Source organism: Triturus cristatus, chromosome 3_2 (genome assembly GCF_964204655.1).
Source record: "Triturus cristatus chromosome 3_2, aTriCri1.1, whole genome shotgun sequence".
NCBI lineage: Eukaryota > Metazoa > Chordata > Amphibia > Caudata > Salamandridae > Triturus > Triturus cristatus.
The window spans coordinates 785,791,170-785,811,195 of NC_140584.1; the positions used below are offsets into that span (position 1 = coordinate 785,791,170).

At 48.7% G+C, this 20,026-nt stretch overlaps 1 protein-coding gene across 2 annotated transcripts in view; it reads right to left on the reverse strand.

The window, feature by feature from the left end:
- The window catches only part of LOC146858136 (uncharacterized), a 250,260-nt gene that overhangs the window by 219,299 nt on the left and 10,935 nt on the right, over positions 1-20,026 (reverse strand). The window lies entirely within an intron of this gene.

The window sequence follows — 20,026 nt, forward strand, 5'->3', positions numbered from 1 at the left end:
AGGGGACTGCGCTCCCGAACAAAAGGCTTGGAAATCTGGGCACCACTGACCAGATGGGTTGAGAAGAATAGGTAAACTATAATGTGAAAACTAACTTATACTTAAACCAAAGATAACACAGTTAGGCCAACTCCCAGGGGGTGAGTAGGGAGGGTGGGCAGGGCGGAAAAATAAAAGAAATGCATTACTGTGATTTCTTTATCTTTTTGTTTTCTACTCTCCTGCGATAAGGAATTGTAATTGTTGAGTATATTATTGTCATTTATGCATTCATAAAAATCTTTTTTTTTTAAAGAGATATCTTTTTTGTTTGCAACCTGCAAACTATGTAGAAAGAAGTGGAATATGTGCCAGTTGCAGTAAATGCATAATTATTTAGAAAAAGCAGTGGATGCACAATTGCATCTTTTTCCAGACACCCCGCATAAGAAGAATGGGCTACATTACAGTGAAACATTATGCACAGACTTTGGTACAAAATACACGTTAACTTTGGCATACTGGGGCACATGGTGACTAGAAAAGCAGGTGGTCAAGGTCCCTTAAGTCGTGCAGACGTTCTAATGTTAGTATACAAAGAAGTGACGGATGTAATGCTGGAATTAATCTCAGCCACTGGTAACTACTCGAGCCGCATCCAAATCCATCAGGCGGTACCTGACTGTAGAGTCCCAATCAGGGTGAAACCGTCTTCGGTTGCTTGGGTTCCGCTTTAGGGAGGACCTGGCCTGGACTGGTCCAACTGATCAGGGTAGACTGACTTGCATATACCCGGGTCCAACTTGAGATGGCCTAGTAGGCAAAAGGAGGATGGGTTGGAATACTCCCTCGAATGACTGACAGCGGTGAGACAAATTGCAAGCATCCTCCCATCACCTTTTGTGTGTGGTTGATGTTCTAATTTTAGCTATGCCCCGCTCACGTTAATAAAGGTTAGGTCCAGTTCAGGTGGACGACTTCAGCAGGTCTTTCCAGCTACCCCATTTGTGCAGAACGAACCAAGAATGGCGGCGAGGCCACAGTTCTGTGATTCCCAGCATTTCATATTTGGTCTAAGATAACCTCTTTTAGAGTGCACAGAGGAAATTCCAGCCCCCTGTTTTAAAATGCAATATATCATCTGCTTCTAAACAATGCAAACCATTAGTGGCGTGGTCTGAGGAGGTTTGACTAGCATTGCCCTTACTACGAGCTCCCAAATAACATCAGTTTATACGTCACGGTAGGACATTCCAGATAGGGAGCTTTCCCCTACTTGTTTTCCGTATTGTAATGGACCTGTCAACGACTGGCTGCGACATTCAAGATTATCAACGCCAGAGGGCAGCAGATACAAATAAAAGAACCATAGCGTAGCTAGCCTTAGATGTGACGCATCAAGAAAAACTCAATTTCCAAAATGCTGAGTGTATGGGCCAAGGGCTTGAAACGTTTCCAGTAAAAACCCAGATCATATTTAAATTCATGTCGACGTTATAATAACTGCCAAATTGCCCCACGTCATGTGCGACCTCTTTGGCCTTACTCACTGGCAGAGCGTGCTTGTAGACCTGTATTCAAGCATCCAGCGATCTGTCAGTGCCCTATTTATCCGACGTGCAGCGCACTCCAGTTTTCCGGGACTTAGACCCAAAGAGCTTGTATCACCATTAGCGCATTTTGTACTAAAGCTTCCACTACTGTTCCATTGTTGAAACATCCACAAAGGTCTTACAAAGATAGGCTCTGATCTGCAACGTGCACCAATAGTTTAGTTTTGAAACAGCCACAGATTTCTGACAATGGTCCAGTGTCATAGATAGGTCTTTCCAATGTGTTTTAGCCTCTTTGTGCACCAGCGTGGCTGTTGTTCAGCATGGCTAAAAGTTAGTTGCGTTTAGGAGAGTGGCTTGGCGTGGTGTGTCATATGGTGGAGTGGTGTAGAGTGGAGTAGAGTGGCATAGAGCAGAGGGGCGCAGAGTGGAGGGGTATAGAGTTGAGTATAGGGGCATAGAGTGGAGTGACACAGAGTGTTGTAGAGTGGAGTGGCATTGAGTGGAGTAAAGTGGAAGAGAGGGAGTTAAGTAGAGTGGAGTGTGGTAGAGTGGCATAGAGTGAAGCAGAGATTCGCAGAGTGAATTGGCATTGAGTGGAGTAGAATGTCGTAGAGTGGAGTGCCGTATAGTGAAGTGTTGTAGAGTGGAGTACCATGGAGTGGAGTAGAGTGTCGTAGAGTAGAGTGGCTTTACATGGTGTTAATCGGTGTGGAGTGATATAGAGTGGAAGAAAGTGTTGTAGAGTGGCGGGGCATAGAGTGGAGTAGAGGGTTGTAGAGTGGAGTGTCACAGAGTGGAGTGGGGTAGAGTGGAGTAAAGTGGTGAGGAGTGTCATAAAGGGAATTGTGTAGAGTAGACAGAGTGGAGTAGAGTGTCGTAGAGTGGCATAGAGTGTCATGGAGTAGCATAGAGTGAAGTAGAGTGGATCAGAGTATTGTAGAGTGGAGTGGAATAGAGGGGTATAGAGTGGAGTGAAGTGTTGTGGAGTTGAGTGTTGTAGAGTGGGGTGTCATTAAGTGGAGGGGCGTAGAGTGTCATAAATTGAGGTGGCATAGAGTGTTGTAGAGTAGAGTGGAGTACAATGTTGTAGAGTTGAGTAGCATAGTGTGGAAAAGAGTATTATGGACTTGAGTGTTATAGAGTGTCGTAGAGTGGAGGGGCATAGAGTGGAGTAAAGTGTTGTAGAGTGGCATAGAGTGTCGTGGAGTAGAGTCGGGTAAGTGTTGTTGAGCGGAGTTTCATAGATTGGTGTGTCATAGAATGGAGTGTTGTAAAGTGCTGTGGAGTTGCATAGAGTGGAGTAAAGGAGCGTGGAGTTAGCTTCAGATCTCCATCAGTTGTTTTTTTGCTTACATAGTGGTAATAACTAGCGCCAGGATACCATGTTTGGTCACAGTGTGCTTTACAAGTACTACATACAATACAATAGAGAAGTTGCATAAAGTGGAGTAGAGTATTGTAGAGTGGAGTAATGTGGCATGGAGTGGCATAGAGGGAATTGCTAGAGTAGAATAGAGTGGCATAGAGTGGAGTAGAGTGTCATTTAGTAGTGTTGTAGATCAGTGTCAATAATTGGAGGGGCATAGAGTGTCGTAAAGTGAAGGGGCATAGAGTGGCGTGGCTTGGTGTAGAGTGAAGTGGCATAGAGTGGAGTAAAGTGTCCTAGATTTGAGTGTCGTGGTGGGGTATAGAATGGAGTAAAGTGGCATAGACTGGAGTGTTGTAGAGTGTCATAGTGTGGAGTGTTACAGAATGGAGTGCCGTAGAGTGGAGTGTCGCGTCATAGAGTGGTGTGTTGTGGAGTGGAGTGACCTAGAGTGAACAAAGGATGGCATAGAGTGGAGTAGAGGGGCATAGAGTGGAGTGTTGTGTTGTGGAGTGGAGTTTTGGGGAGTGTTGTAGAGTGGAGTGGGATAGAGTGGATTAGCGTGGAGTCTCATCGAGTGGAATGCTGTAGAGTAGAATGTCATACAGTGTCGTTGAGTGGCATAGAGTGGAGTAGAATGTTGTAGAGTGAAATAGCATAGAGTGGTATAGAATACCTTAGAGTGGAGTGCAGTAGAGTGAAGTGTCGTAGAGAAGAGTAGCATACTATAGAGTGGAGTAAAGTGTTGTAGAGTAGAATGGTCTGGAGTGGAGTGTTGTGGAGTGATATAGAGTGGAGGAAAGTATCATAGATGGGAGGGGATTAGAATTGAAGGGCATAGAGTGGCATATAGTGTTGTAGAGTGGAGTGTTGTAAAGTCGAGTAAAGTGGTAAAGAGTGTCATAGAGGGACTTGTGTAGAGTGGAACAGAGTGCCGTAGAGTGAGGTAGAGTGCTGTAGAGTGGCATTGAGTGTGGCAGAGTGCCCTGGAGTGGCACAGAGTGGCATTGAGGGAAGTATAGGGAAGCAGAGTGTTGTAGAGTGGAGTGGGATAGAGTGGTGTAGAGTGGAGTGTTGTGGAGTTGAGTGTTGTAGAGTGGAGAGTAATAGATTGGAGGGCGTAAAGTGTCATAAATTGGAGTGTCATAGAGTTTTGTAGAGTGGAGTACAATGGCGTAGAGTTGAGTAGCATAGAGTGGAAAAGAGCGTTGTGAAGTGGAGTGCCATAGAGTGGAATGGAGTATTGTAGCATGGAGTATTGTAGAGTGGATTGTCGTAAAGTGGAGAGTCATAGAGTGGAGGGGCAGAGAGTGGAGTAGAGTGTTGTAGAGTGGAGTGGCATAGAGTGTTGTGGAGAAGAGTGGGTTAGAGTGTTGTGGAGCAGAGTGTCATAGAGTGGAGTGCAGTGGCTTACAGTGGAGTAAAGTGGCGTGGCGTGGCGTGGCGTGGCATAGAGGAAATTGCGTACAGTGGAGTAGAGTGTTGTAGAGTGGCATTGAATGGCGTAAAGTAGAGTATGCATGAAGTGATAACACACTGCCGTTACAGACAACAAATTTTCATATGAATTGACCATTACATTTGCACATACAGTTTTACTGAGAAAACTACAGCGCACAAATGATAAGGGGTGGAAATGGCATCACCTAGTGTATTGACTTGTTTCAATCATATTAAAATATTTGTTTCCAGCACACTTCAGAATTACAAATAAATCTACTTCATTTATGCGTTCCTAACTGAGATAAATTCTGAAATATTTGCACAATTTATTTATGGAGCAGAGTGTTATAGAGTGGAGTGCAGTGGGTTACAGTGGAGTAAAGTGGCATGGAGTGGCATAGAGGAAATTGCGTACAGTGGAGTAGAGTGTTGTAGAGTGGCATTGAATGGATTAGAGTATCATAGAGTAGAGTGTTGTAGAATAGAGTGTCATAGAGTGGAGGGGCATAGAGTGTCGTAGAGTTGAGGGGCATAGAGTTTAGTAAAGTGCCTTAGAGCAGAGTGAAGTGGGAGTGGTGTTGTGTTGTGGAGTGGAGTGGCATGGAGTGTGATAGAATGGATTGGCGTGGAGTGGTGTAGAATGGAGTGCGGTAAAGTAGAGTCTCGTAGAGTGGTATGAAGTCGAGTGGAGTAAAGTGTTGTAGAGCGGAGTGGCGTAAAGTTGAGTATGCATGAAGTGATAGCACACTGCCGTTACAGACAACACATTTTCATATGAAATGACCATTACATTTGCACATACAGTTTTACTGAGAAAACTACAGCGCACAAATGATAAGGGGTGGAAATGGCATCACCTAGTGTTTTGACTTGTTTCAATCATATTAAAATATTTGTTTCCAGCACACTTCAGATTTAAAAATAAATCTACTTCATTTGTGCGTTCCTAACTGTGATAAATTCTGAAATATTTGCACAGTTTATTTATGGAAGTTTCACTGGGAAACGTTTGATTGAGGGCTTTCGCCTGATGACCTGTAATAATTGATATCCCCTGAAGGAGGGCAACCACCTGAAATGCATTGGGATGGGATAATGCAACATAAATTGTCTTAGATTCATTCATTATGAGAAGATTATGATTTATTGAATCAATTTGATGTGGTACAAGGCGGATGAAAGTTGAATATTGCCTTGACATAATAAATACATCACGTCCGAATTTAATCTAAGTTGAATAATTTTTTAAACAACCCCTGGATAGAGGGGCATTTGCAGTGCTGTAGGGGACGGACCCTAGCACGGGTCGCTGTTATTCTATATTATTACACACACTCCAGGATTAGAGAGTGAGACCCTTTACAGCACGCTACGACTTGAGTACAAAGAACAACAGTTGGAATCACTAGTGCGTTTTCCCACTTATCTATTTGACAGTTCATTTACAGTCATTTAAATTTTGTTATGTGCTAGAAAAAAACCTTTCCTTTCCAACCCTTAGTATCCAGCATGATTGTCACATAAATCCTCTCACTTTGACTTCAGCGAAAGAAAAGTAAACTCCAAGCTCCCTTAGGAGACAGAGTATGACATTTGTCCACTGTCATTGATTGCACAGCAAATGTGACATGATAAGAACAACATTTAAAGGCCTGTTTACAGAAAGCAACTCTCTTGAAAAAATACAAGGAGCAATGGTGAACAGGTTATGCTCCTCAGGAGGGACACAGATGTGCAGGACAGCCTAAAACAAATAAAGTCAGCCAGTAGAAAGCACGCAACTGTGAGTTACAAACCACAAAGCCAATGGTAAGGCCTTCCCAGGGAAGCTTTCAGAATGTCCCCAAGAAGTGTTTTCACAGTCGACAGCTGTGTCTGGTAGGCTTCGACCTAAATATGAATTCCAATTTGACAGATTTGCAAAGAGGGTTATAAGTAATTTTAAAGGTGGATTGCTTGAAATGTGTTGGGAAAAGTGCTTCTCTATATCTCTGCGGTAGTCCTACAAATTACACAGTGATAAGGGTTTATATAAATTAAAAATAAAATTCACTAACACAAGGGGGTAAAGAGAAAAAAAAAACAACGAATACCTTAATATTAAGAGTTTTTGACAGACTTTGTGAAAATGCTCCATTCTAACACAGTAAACACAATAAGATGATGGACAGAGCACTGAAACTTTTCAGACACTCACCCCCAGTCACTATTAGATCTGGGTTGAATCCATCATCGTTCTTTTGCTCACTTCGCCATCCCAGGTCAGACCCATCCATATGCAAATCAGTCTTGACCCTGTTCCTCATGGGATCAGTCAAGCCTGAACTGCTAAGCCAGGTCTTCCCTTGACCAGTAAAAAGAATCCTGGGACCGGTTTAGGGGTAATACCCCTCAGCAGCTGGGCTAGCTTGAATCCAGTGGCAAATAACACAAAGGGAATCACGTCTGGGCATATCCTGCCAACTTAGGGCAAACAAAGCAAAGACAATAAGATGATGGACGGAGCACTGAAACTTTTCAGCCACTCACCCCCAGCCACTATTAGATATGGGTTGAATCCATCATCATTCTTGCCAAGCCTTCCCTGGACCGGAAGCAAGCATTCTGGGACCATTTTCGGTATAACACCCCTCTTTAACCAGGCCATTTTAACACAGTAGCAAAGGTTCCTCAACTTAGGAAGGCGCAGAACTTCCAGGTTTGTTAAGTAAGTTTGAAATGACATTATTTATGGAAAGGTTTAGCTCCATGTTAGCCATGACCAAGGCCTCCACTCCTCTTGCCGAGGAACGCCTGCCTGGAGGAGACCTCTGAGTCTTCAGAGCAACTGCTGCAGCTGTGGTTGTTTTGAATGCTGGAGAGCTTTTTAAGTAGTCACCACCTTATTAGTGCCTGCTCAGCAAACATTTTTGTTTTTCCAGAAAAAGATCACAGAGCAGAAGTTTGCTCCAGAAACAAATTCGTAAGCAGAATTTCTTTATTTTTATTTTTTTTAAACAAATATTCTTTAGCAAACAATGGCTTTCCCGACCTGAGATTGGGTCATGGGCAGTCCCAAGCAAAACATGCATTGGCATAGCCAATAGGTCTCGCCTTTGAGACCTTACAAGTGTTTGGCCAGAGCTATTGACTTAGCCAATGGGTTTAAGCTATGTTGTAGAGCAACTAGTTTGAGGCAAAGAAACGGAAAACTGATAGGGTATAAAAATATAAGCTGCCTTTAACTGTCCTAGGATGCTTGTTTCCAGTCCAGGGAGGACCTGGGCTGGAAGTTCGAGCTGGACTGTTCCCATTGGGTGCAGGGTCAAGACTGATTTGCATATGGCTGGGTCCAAACTGGAATGGCATGGTGAGCAAAAAAACGATGGATTTAGGCCCAGATCTCTGTAGTGCTGTGAATGTATGACATTGTTCTGCATTCTGTCCATCAATTGTTGCTTTTGCTTTTAACTGAATTCTACTCTATATCTTGTCTTTTGAAACAAAAATAGGACGAAAAGCCAAAATAAACAATGGAAAACGAACAAGTGGCAAGCAATAACTAAATTCAAACTTAATTATCACGGCTATCTAATTAGTGCCCGCAATGTCTTGTACCTATGATAGAAGTAAACACTTTACCAAGGACTAAGCATGGCCTCTAGAAAGCCGGCTGTCCTCACTACGTACTTGAAATCATGCGTGCACATACCTGAGGGTCAACGGAGGTCTGACTTTAATAGTTACAGGGAGTTCTGTAACACGACAGCTCCTTAATCGCGTACTGTCTAGACTTGTAGTTTAATTAACATACACACTCGAGTGTCTGCACTCACCACTGCAGACTGTCTCACTTACTTTTCAACTCGCAGAGAGTCGACTACGCGAGGCAGGATCAGACTGCGAGCCAGCACAGCAATTTGGGTTGCTGCCCGCCTCCTCAGTGAGTCCTGTCCAGTGACATTGGTCCCTTCGTGTCCCTCGCCAGTTGTATTCGCCGTAGCGGCGGGGGGGTCATTGATTCACTGCAGCTGACTGAACCACGGTGGGAGCAAGCAGCACTGGTTGCGAGTGCCATGATTTTCCACAAACCAATAACCACAACTCCGGCAGCAGGACGTGACTGTAGTGTTGCCTTTAATGGGCCGGCCCACTCGGCCACTGTTGAGAGGGGTGTTATGCCAGTGACCCCGACTACGTTACTACAGTAGGCTGGCCCAGCGTACGCTCGGCCAGCACGTAATGAATCTAATAAAGAGCCCAGGGATCTGGGCATGGTTTAGTCTGCTGCTAGCCACCCACCATACAAGCATGTGTGTCCTGCCTGCCTTTGTACTAGGCCCCTGACCTAGGACACCACACTGGTGACGAGGTGGTCTACCCACCCCGCCGATCTCTATCGCAGCTGCTGAGCCCGCCACCGGCACCTCCACAGCGAGGGCCCTCCTGCTGTAGCCCTCGCTCGGACATCTCATCAAGCAGTGTGCTCGATCCCGCGCCTGCAGCTGCCCCACGAGACCCGACCGCGGCCTACCTGGTAAGCCCGCGACTGCCCAAAAGACCCGGAGTCTGCCCATCACCGATGCTCGTGGCCGCCGCAAATTCCTGCTCCTGCCTCGTGGTGCATCCTGTGGCCGACGCAGCCGTCCACTGCTTGCCGCGCATGCGCACATGCGATCTGGCCCCAGTACCCGACAGCAGCCAGCTTTCCTGCACCGCGGACCCCAGGCTCACGCCCTGCACTGGTAAGATAGCGGTTTGCCCGCTCACAACCTGCATCCTCCGGACCGTCTTCCAGGCTGTGAGCGACTGTCATTACCACCCACAGTGCCCAGCGCCCTACCGCCTGCAGGCCCGCATCCAGCACCAAGTGGCTTCTTGCTTGCACCAAGCATCAGCATGTGGCAGCAGTCCAGTCTGTGTGTGCTCCCCCACGGCGCACCCTGCAATGGCACGCATCCTTCAGCCAGGCCTCATCCCTGCAACTCATAGCTGCTCCCGGATCATCGCTGCTCAGCTCACCATCCAGCACTGCCTCTATCCACGTGTTGTGCCCTCTAGCACACCGACACCACTGCCCAGTTCTCCCGGCGGTGCCTAGATCTGCGCCAACATGACGACAATCCCCCCTCTCGAGCCGTTCACCGTCACTGGCCCTCCACCGTCACAAGCGGCGCACTGGAAGGAGTGGGTGGAGCGCCTGGAGAACTTTTTCAACGCTGCTGATATCCCGGCTCCACGGAGGAGGCCCATGCTCATGCACCTGGGTGACACAGACATCCATAAGATCTCCAAAAGGATACGGGAGGTCGGTCCCCCCAGAAACTACGCCTCGCTGCGTGACGCCATTACAGCATACTTCGAACCTTTCGCCAACCCCGATTACGAACGGTTTTTGCTCCGCCAAGCCCACCAACTTCCAGAAGAATTGGTGGATGTATTTTATGCCAGGCTGAAGGAGCTAGCAAACACATGCACCCTCCCAGACGAGGACGATGAAGCCCGGGCCCAGTTCATTCAAGGCTGCGCATCATCCAAACTACACGAACGAGTCCTGCAGGAACACAACATGTCGATGAAGGACATCTTAATGCTCGCCCACTCCAAGGAACTGTCAAAGGCCAGGGCCGCGCACATGGGCCCCAAACCTAGCGTCCCTGTCAAGGAAGAACCTGTGTGCGCCCTTCTCACCTTTGCCCATGAGCCACGACCAAGGGCCACCTGGCCGAAGAACGCAGCAGCCCAACAGAGCGCTCGCAGTCGCCCCTGCGGATGGTGCGGAGGCCCCTCGCCCCATGATGGCGCCTGCCCAGCTCATGGCAAAACCTGCAGTGCCTGCGGAAAAGTAAATCACTTCTCCAAAGTATGCCGTTCCACACCGAGGAGTTCGCGCGATCGAACACACCACCGAAGGTCCTGCTAGCAGCGACATGGACGACGATGAGGCCGATGCCACCACAGTCCACGTGGTCAGAATGCTGGACACCCTTTCGGCCACTCAACCTGCCACACCCATGTGCAATGTCAAAGTACAAGACCAAGCAGTTGCAGCCCTCATTGACACGGATGCCACCATCAACCTCATGGCAGCCAGCGTTTACAGGAACCTGCCAAATCCACCAGCGCTCCACCCCACCAGGGTACAGGTCTACACCTACGGCACCAAGTCTCCACTCAGGCTATGCGGAGTATTCCAGGCCAAAGTGTATGTGTCCCAAGAAGGTTCCGGGTTTCTGCTAGGCTGCCGGACTGCACAGGACCTCAATCTGATTCACTTTGCTTTCCCCGTCCACGCCAACGACCTGGACCACCTGCTGCGTGGATTCGAGACACTGTTTGATAGGATCGGATGCCTGAAGGGCCCTGCCATCCGACTACACATCGACAGGTCTGTCGCCCTGATCGCCCTCCGTCACCGGAGGGTTGCCTTCCATCTACGTCCCAAAGTAGAAGCGCAGCTGCGTCTTCTGGAGAAAGCCGGAATCATCGAACGGGTGCGAGGCCCTACTCTATGGGTGTCTCTCGTCGTCGTCGCTAAGAAACCGAAACAACCTGATGCAGTCCGCATCTGTGTGGACATGCGGGTCCCGAACCTCGCCATTAAGCGCGAGCGCCACATGACCCCAACTGTAGACAATATCATTGGTGAATTGTCCGGCTCCAGACGGTTTTCAAAAATGGATCTCCGGTCGGGATACCACCAGATCCCACTCCATCCAGACTCTCACCCAATCACAACATTCTCCGCCCACGCAGGACTCTGGCGCTACACTGGCCTCAATTTTGGAATCTCCAGCACCGCCGAAGTCTTTCAAAACATAATCAAGACTGTCCTCCAAGGGCTGGAAGGCGTCCTAAATGTCAGCAATGACATCTCAGTGCATGCGCGCACTCTAGAAGAGCACATCCAACACCTCCAAGCGGTGTTCACCTGGATCAGAGACAGTGGACTCACCCTTCACTGGGAAAAGTGCGAGTTCCTCGGGAGAGACATCGGTTTTTTCGGTTACCGGTTCTCTGACAAAGGCATTGGCCCTGACCCGGACAAAGTAAAAGACATACAGAACGCTCCAGCCCCGATGTCAGTGTCTGGAGTCTGCAGCTTCCTGGGCATGGTCACGCATTGTGGACGCTTTATCAAAAATCTTTTGGACCTAAAGGGCCCCCTACGTGACCTCACCAAGACCGCCAACCACTGGGAATGGGAGACTGAGCAAGAAGAAGAATTCCAAAGGACAAAAGCTGCCCTTTCTGCTGACACGACTCTGGTATACTTCGACCCCCGACATGAGTCTCAGCTGGTGGTGGATGCCAGCCCCACAGGTCTAGGGCAGTGTTAGCCCACAAGCAGGCCTGCAGAGAGTGGGCCCCCGTCGCCTACGCCAGCCGGACCCTTATGCCCACGGAGCAACGCTACTCGCAAATCGAGAAAGAAGCTATTGCAATCTTGTGGGGTTGTCGCCACTTCCACTTATATCTATACGGACACCCGTTCATGGTGGTGACTGACCACAAACCCCTCATTCCACTCTTTCAAGGGTCGTCGTCGCGTCCTCCCCCGAGGATTGAAAAGTGGATACTACAACTTCAAGAGTTTCAGTTTACTGTGGAGTACCGACCAGGCACCCGTCACCCAGCCGACTTCTTACCCAGGCACGCCAGACCGGTCACAGAGCCAGAAGCGGCGGAAGTAAAAGCCACCGAGGAATATGTGCGGATGATTATCGAAAGGTCCAGACCTCCCCCAATCTCGCTGGAAGAAGTGATACGTGCAACCAAAGAGGACGACTGCCTCCAGATCGCAGGCACTCTCCTCAGGAGATTGGAAGCCGCTCCAAAACCTGACGCCATTTTGCACCATGGAAGCACAGACCACTCTGAAAGCTCTACACCTAGTTCGTCACAAACTGTCAGTGTCCACCGATGGCTGCCTACTGAGAGTCCCCTTGTCCTACCAGGGTGCCTGACTCACCAGGCCGCTCTCCTGGCTCATGGAGCGCACCAGGGTATCGTGAAGACGAAGAACCGCCTCAGAAGTAAAGTCTGGTTCCCTGGCCTAGACCAGCAAGTCAAATCGATCATCCAGCACTGCCCAGTATGCCTAGCAACCAGCATCCCCAGCAGGCCAGAACCAGTCATCACGGAAGAAGGCCCCAATGCCCCATGGGAAAAGGCCAGTGCGGATTACGGCAGCCTCCCCGGAGGGAAATGCATGCTAGTCGTCGTCGATGACTTCTCCCGGTAGCCAGAAGTTGAAATCGTCTCCTCCACAGGTGCCGTAGATGTCATTCCCAAACTCGAAAAAACTAATGGCAACACACGGCCTCATTGGAGAGCTCAAGACGGACAATGGCCCACCCTTCACCAGCACAGAACTCGCAGAATACCTCTCGTCCCATCGGATCAACCATCGCCGGGTGACTCCCAGGTGGCCCCAAGCGAACGGAGAGGTTGAGCGACCAATGCGAACACTAAACAAGACAATCCAAATAGCCCTTGCCGACGGCCACGGTCAAGAACAAGCCCTGTATCAATTCCTTCTGGAGTACCGCCTCACGCCTCACTGTACCACCGGAGTTGCTCCAAGCCGCCTGTGCTTTGGTAGAACGGTGACGGATACCATCCCACACCATCCCGTGTGGGCTGAGTCCCAAATCCCTCCGAACCAGTCACTAGCACGGCGGACGAAGACCAACCAAGATGCATCCCGGAGGAGACACGCAGTAGAAAGCCCAATCACCATTGGCAACCGAGTGCTTGTGCGAGACCGCCACCCTGGCGTAAAGTTCAGAATGCCATTCGAGATGGATCCCTGGACTGTGACAGAAGTCAAAGGCACGATGGTGACCGCTGTGCGAGGAAGCGAAAGAGTAACCCGCAATGTCTCGTTCTTCAAGAGGGTCCCAGCCGACGATGCCGAGGAGTTCCCAATGCCCGACAGACCTGGCGCTGAGGGACCGGACAGCCCTCCCGGACAGGGAGGGGGCGAGGATCACCCCACGACCATCAGCGGAGAAGCCGGCCAGACCACTCCCGCTCCAGAAACGACCCAAGACCTGGACTCTCGAAGCAGTCAGCCAGCAGGAGAGACTGAATGCCAAGCCAAGGTGTCGCTGACCCCTTCTGCCAGGAACAGTCAGAGCTGGTACAACCTTAGACCCTTCCCCAAGCCATCTCAGAAATACCAGGACTTTGTGGCTTGCTGTCAACCCTCCGGTGGATGAAGCCTGGCAAATCCCTGCAGACCAAGTAAGACCGTTCCATAGATACCTTGTTCTTTATCGACAAATGTTTACAGTTATTGGTAATTGTTTATGATGCCTTGATGTTTGATCTTTTGGTAAATGAGGGAATGTAGTGTTGCCTTTAATGGGCCGGCCCACTCGGCCACTGTTGAGAGGGGTGTTATGCCAGTGACCCCGACTACGTTACTACAGTAGGCTGGCCCAGCATACGCTCGGCCAGCACATAATGAATCTAATAAAGAGCCCAGGGAGCTGGGCGTGGTTTAGTTTGCTGCTAGCCACCCCCCATACAAGCACGTGTGTCCTGCCTGCCTTTGCACTAGGCCCCTGACCTAGGACACCACAGTGACGTCCCCGCACATGCGCGGTCCAAAACCCCTCACTCACATTTCCATGTGTTTTCAAATCTAACCTTGCAAACACGCGATGTCCAAAAATTGATAAATTGCAAACAAATACATTCGCTTAAAGTAGCCTTAAAACTCAGCGCCATGGGGGCCCCTAATCGAGGTACATCTTTGCTCAACCCCTAAATGAAATGGCCAGTGCGTTGTGAAATATTGGGGGCTGCTGCAGGTGTCACGGTTAATGTCCTAATTAGGTCCCTTCCTCATATCCTGAGTTCCTCCATCTGATTTCAGTCGGACTCGCTGGTCTTTGTACTGCTCCGCATGTTTGAGGGGACTTCTTCAAAAGGACAAATGTTCTTTATAAAGCGCCCCGAAGATAGCTTTGCAGTGTTTTGAGGCAGAAGAAGCCACAATGCCACGCCCTTCCCCTCTCCCTCCTCCCCAGCCTGCAAGGTCATCCTCCCGGGATGCGCAAAAAGTGCTCTATAAAATGTGGCGCCTACTCCCTCGCTGGCATTCGCAGCGCTTTTGATTCACCTCGCTGTGATGTCACTACTACTGACGACGGTGACACAGGCTCTCTAGTAGAGGGAAACACTCTGAGACCTAAAGGCGACGGTCGCCTACGGATTTGCCTCTCGCCGTCAAAGGCTGCAGTGGAGCCGACGCACCGTCATTTGTAGGAGGGTTTTCCGTTTTAGGAACATTTGAGTCATTGTTCCCTGTTCCGGACAGTGCCTCATACACAGAAAGTTCTCCTGTCTGGGTATTTTGGAATCCCCGACTGTCCATCTGCATTTGTCTTGAATAGCAGAAGATGTTGCTTTTAGTCTTATTATTGAAATGATTAGTAGTAGTGTTTATTGTTATTATTCTTATTGTTGTTACTGTTGTTACTAATAATAACAGCAACAACACCTCCGCGGTGTCATGAGATTGATAGGGATACAAATGATGCCACGAAGAATAATATTAATAATAACAAGAATAAAAAGTAAGAATTATTATTATTGCTGTCGGTATCGTTGTTGTTAATATTATTTGTAATAAGAATAAGAATAACAGTTATCAGCAATAGTACCTGGTGGAGGAAGAAGAAAAGAAAGCGGAAGAGGGAGAAGAAGAGGAAAAACAGGACCCGCACCTCCCCGGGTGTTTTCCTCGACCTGCCTCGCCGTCTCCCATCCGCACTCTGGGTGTGTTTCTGAGGGCGGCAGTGATGGGTGCAGACGGAGCTACTCTCTGGGCCGCCCGCACCGGCTGCTCCGGGGCAGCTACAGCTGACAGGCCGCAGGGACGTCTGAAGGGGCTGAGGTCGGGAAGGATAAGAAATACAAAAGCACCCATGACTCCTTTTAAGTCACTGTTGTGCAGCACAGTAACAGCTAAATAATGGCGTGTGTTTATCTTCACCCTTTCATCCCCGTGGGATGGACCTCGTACTCTTTTACCCTGCTTTTCTTAGAGCTGCCTCGGCGTACAGCTAGAGGCAAGCTTGGACTTTATTACTTTTCTACTGACTGCCGTTCACCTTTCTCCATCCTGATGCCTGCATTGCCTTTCTGCTTAGCTGCCTGCATTGCCTTCTCCTTTGCCTGACTCTACTTTGCTGTGCTGCCTGTGTGCAGCTGTGCATCACTCTAGGGTGCGACGCCTCAACATCCGGTTGCGGGTTCTAGTTTCCTGTTATTTTTTTCATTGAGTAGAGCTGCTTTATTGTATGCAACATAATTGCTTCTGTTCTGTGTACTGCAGACAATTATTTACTACGTCAGAAGACAACTGACTGGAAACAAATGAATGGAGTAAAATATCACAGCCTTGGTATTTTAAAAAAAAAGTACCACCTTGGTGCCTATTTCCATTGTAAATGCACAGTATATCTCGGCGAACTCGCCTCTGACGACTGACGTTTCGGGTGGTGTGTAATCCCAGCAAAATCACCTCAACCCGGGTCGAGAAACTTACCTCTTTGTTTCTGTGTGTCTCTACCGCAGTGCTGCAGCCCGAGGCATACATCGATCTTTATAATCATAAAGTAAACTGCCTCATATAAAATAACTCATATAAACGCGAGGAGGGATATATGGGAAAGAGCATAGAAGAGAAAAATTTGATTTAAAAAAACATCCAGGAAAGTACGTACATAAGGAGGAAAAGGGGGAAAGAGTGAAGAAGAGAAAACGTGATTAACAAGCGAGGTGAAAGCAAATCGCGCAGCAAATCGCGCGGCTAAATAATTAAATAAACATTACGTGTAATCCCTAGAAACACCCAGAAACGCTGCGCGTGCACATCTTCTGTCCGTCCGTGTGCACGCTTTGGAATCCGTATTGATTCCAAAAGGCCCTCGCATGGCGAGAACAGCGAATGTGCGCTGCTAACGCCAGGCGAGACCTAAAAATCTAGTGATGGTCACCACACCATAGATAAGGTGGGTCAAATGTCAATCTGGCCAGGAGACTCAGTAGACAACAACATCCTGGATCCTTCCCAATCAGGATTCCGCAGCAACCACAGCACTGAGACCGCCCTCATCGCCGCCACAGACGACATCAGGATCCTGCTAGACAACGGGGAGACGGCGGCCCTCATCTTCCTGGACCTCTCCGCCGCCTTCAACACCGTCTGCCACCGCACACTACGCACGCGCCTCCATGACGCAGGGATCCGAGACAAGGCCCTGGACTGCACCACCTCCTTCCTCTCCGGCAGAACTCAGAGAGTCCGCCTCCCCTCGTTCCGATCTGATGCCTCCGAGATCATCTGCGGCGTCCCTCAAGGATCTTCCCTCAGCCCGACGCTGTTCAACGTCTACATGGCACCACTAGCACGCATCGCCCGACAGCACGACCTCAACATAATCTCCTATGCCGACGACACTCAGCTAATCCTCTCCCTCACCAAGGACCCCCTCACGCCAAATCCAACCTCCACCAGGGAATGAAGGCCATCGCAGACTGGATGGAGGACAGCCGCCTCAAACTGAACACAGACATGACGGAAATCCTCATCCTCGAATCCAACCCCTCCTCATGGGATGACTCTTGGTGGCCCACGTCACTGGGGTCCCCCCGGCCCTCACCGAGCACGCACGCAACCTGGGAGTCATCCTCGACTCGAAACTCTCCATGACCAAGCAAGTCAACACAGTCTCCTCCACCTGTTTCAACACCCTACGCATGCTCCGCAAGATCTACAGATGGATCCCGACAAACATGAGGAAAACAGTCACCCAGGCCCTAGTCAGCAACAGACTCGACTACGGAAACGCCCTCTACGCCGGAGCCTCGCCCAAGCTCATCAACAGACTACAGAGAATCCAGAACGCCTCGGCACTCCTGATCCTCGACGTCCCACGCCGCGACCACATCACCCCCCACCTGAGGAGCCTGCACTGGCTCCCCGTCGACAAAAGAATCTCCTTCAACCTCCTGATCCACGCACACAAGGCACTCCACAAAACTGGCCCAGCCTATCTCAACAGTCGACTCTCCTTCTACGTACCCAACAGGAAACTGCGCTCCGCTGACCACGCCCTGGCCACGGTCCCACGCATCCAGAGAACTACTTCCGGAGGCAGATCCTTCTCCCATCGCGCCGCCAAGACCTGGAACACCCTCCCCTCTACCTGCGACAAACAGTAGACCTGCTGACCTTCAGGAGACAACTCAAGACCTGGCTCTTCGACCAATAGCAGCAGCTCCCCCCCCCCAGTGCCTTGAAACCCTCACGGGTATGTAGTGCGCTTTACAAATTATGTGATTGATTGATGGATAGCAGATTGTCAGGTCGAGGGTTTGAACTGGTGCAGCCAGGTGAGGTTCGGGCAGTGGAAATCCTCCTCTTCACTCACTGCTAAATGAGACAGAAATGCGAGTGTGTGGGGTGAAAACCCCACCAATTTACGGCAGGACTGTTGCTCTGACAAACATCTAAATGAGGCCCATTATTATTTTACAGTTTTACACTCCCTGCAGAAACCGCAATAAATCACTCTCCATGGTCCTCGTGAATAATCAAATCCCTGCACAAATTACACTATTTGGAGTTTGCATGCAGGGGTTGCATTTTGACTTCACTGATGGACCTCCAGTGAAGCATACTGTAATAGAGAACACGTGGCTTTTCTTATGGGCCACTCCACGCAAAGCAGGGTATTTCCTTCAGGTCCGGTGCTTGTTCCCATTATGATTCATTAGCTCATGCAGTCCTAAAACGAGGGAAATTGGTTAAGGCTCGTGTACAGTCGACAAAAGTGGTAGTTGATCTTTCACTGCCTGTGGAAAGAACAAGCCAACCATGCATACCTTAGTGTTGTGTGCCCCAAGGCCACATCAAGAAGAAGGGAGGAGAGTCTTCTATCCTAAACCACTTCCCTTGGCTGAAGTGGAGACCTCCACCCCGCTGAAATGCAACGCCCATCAAGGTGTTTTACTAATCCTTGAACATTTCAGGGAAATCTGGTAGAGGGAAAGTCCATCCTATACACTCCTCCATCAAAGAAACCTCCCTGGGTGAACCTCCTCACTGGCACTCTTTGTTAGGTATCATTGACCTTAATCACCCCAGAGAGCACAGTAGAAATAATATCCATCGTAGACCCCCATCTGCTCAAAGAGCTGCTAGGGATCCCGATCAGAAATATACGTATAAATGGCCTCTAACCTTAACATGGGCCCTGTCGCCTTCGGTAAGCTCGCAATACAAGCGTTGGGCGCCCCTAACCCGTAGGAAACACGTAGAATCTACTGAAATCTGCACCGTTTTTACAAAGAAGGTGGGCAATAAACTAACAGTACCAACCATCAAGACCTTGATGCCCAACCACCCACACCAATGGGCCAGAATGGGCGTAACCATACAGCACCCTACCATTAGGGGGGCCCACGAAATTAGATCTGCATTTTCTACACACTTTGAATAACATAGAACTAATAAATATTCCTAAAGGTTATTTTGTTCTCCTAAAAACACGGGTAAACTAAGAGCACCTCTACTGCTGAGTCAGAAGTGTACTGTTGATACCCCATGGATTAAAAGACAGGTGTGTTATTTCATAGAAAGAGAAAAGCATGCTCAGCTACACTTACCAGCATATTTTGACCAGAGAGACGTAAACGATACCCTATAATGACAGTCACTCTGGTACGTGTTAATTGATCAATAACATCAAAAGACCTGTTCTGGATAACAGGTGAAAACTTCCAACAGTGGCCCCTTCAAACTTATGGAGTCATCCTAATTGACATGACCAAACAGCGGCTATCTCTATACCGTCTGAACAAGGGGTCCTGGATCACCTAAATTTTTATAAAAATAGATTGGATCTGTATATATTGTCTCCCCTGCTATCTCCCAACCAACAGTGTGAAGAAACAGTTATAAAGAAAAACAAAAGTGAAAACAATGTGAGAAAGGATGACAGTGCCTCACGGGAGTAACACCATGGGAGTTGGCAGACTGGTACTTGCCTGCATCCTCAGGTTCTCATCATTAGCAACTGTCACCCTACAACAAAAATAGTGTGTAATGTAAAAAAGAATAGAGAAAATGCCAAGTGTGAAATCTCAGCACCGGTAGACTAATCCGGGCCCAGAATAATGTCAACCCTAAAAGGAGTGACGAGGTCTAGTCAGAAACCGCGCCAATCCTGGTTAAAAATGAGCTAAACACCACTAGCTATCTAACTTTATTCCATGCTGTGTTACGTCTGCAAGTCCTTGTCACTCATGAAAGTTCAAATCCATAACAGCCCTGCCAATAATAGTACTCCTTTCTTACATTCAAGCTTTTCATTCTTTCGTGGTCTCAAGAGTGAACCATACCGCACTGGTCCTTCGCATAGTTCACAATGAATAATAATACTTGTGCCAATCAAAAGGGGTCACGTCTCGAGCATGTTTATTCATGCTTCAAAAATCCACAGAGGAGAACAAGCTCCTTGATTAATTTAATGTAGGTTTCTGGCCTGGCTGTAGCACTCAAATAGAGATACGCTGATCTTGCAGATTTGTGGAGGAATGTCAATTGCAGTATATTCGGAACCCTGGTCTTTAAGCCTCTGAGCCACCTTTGGCACCCTTGAACATAACTTCCCAATTAAAA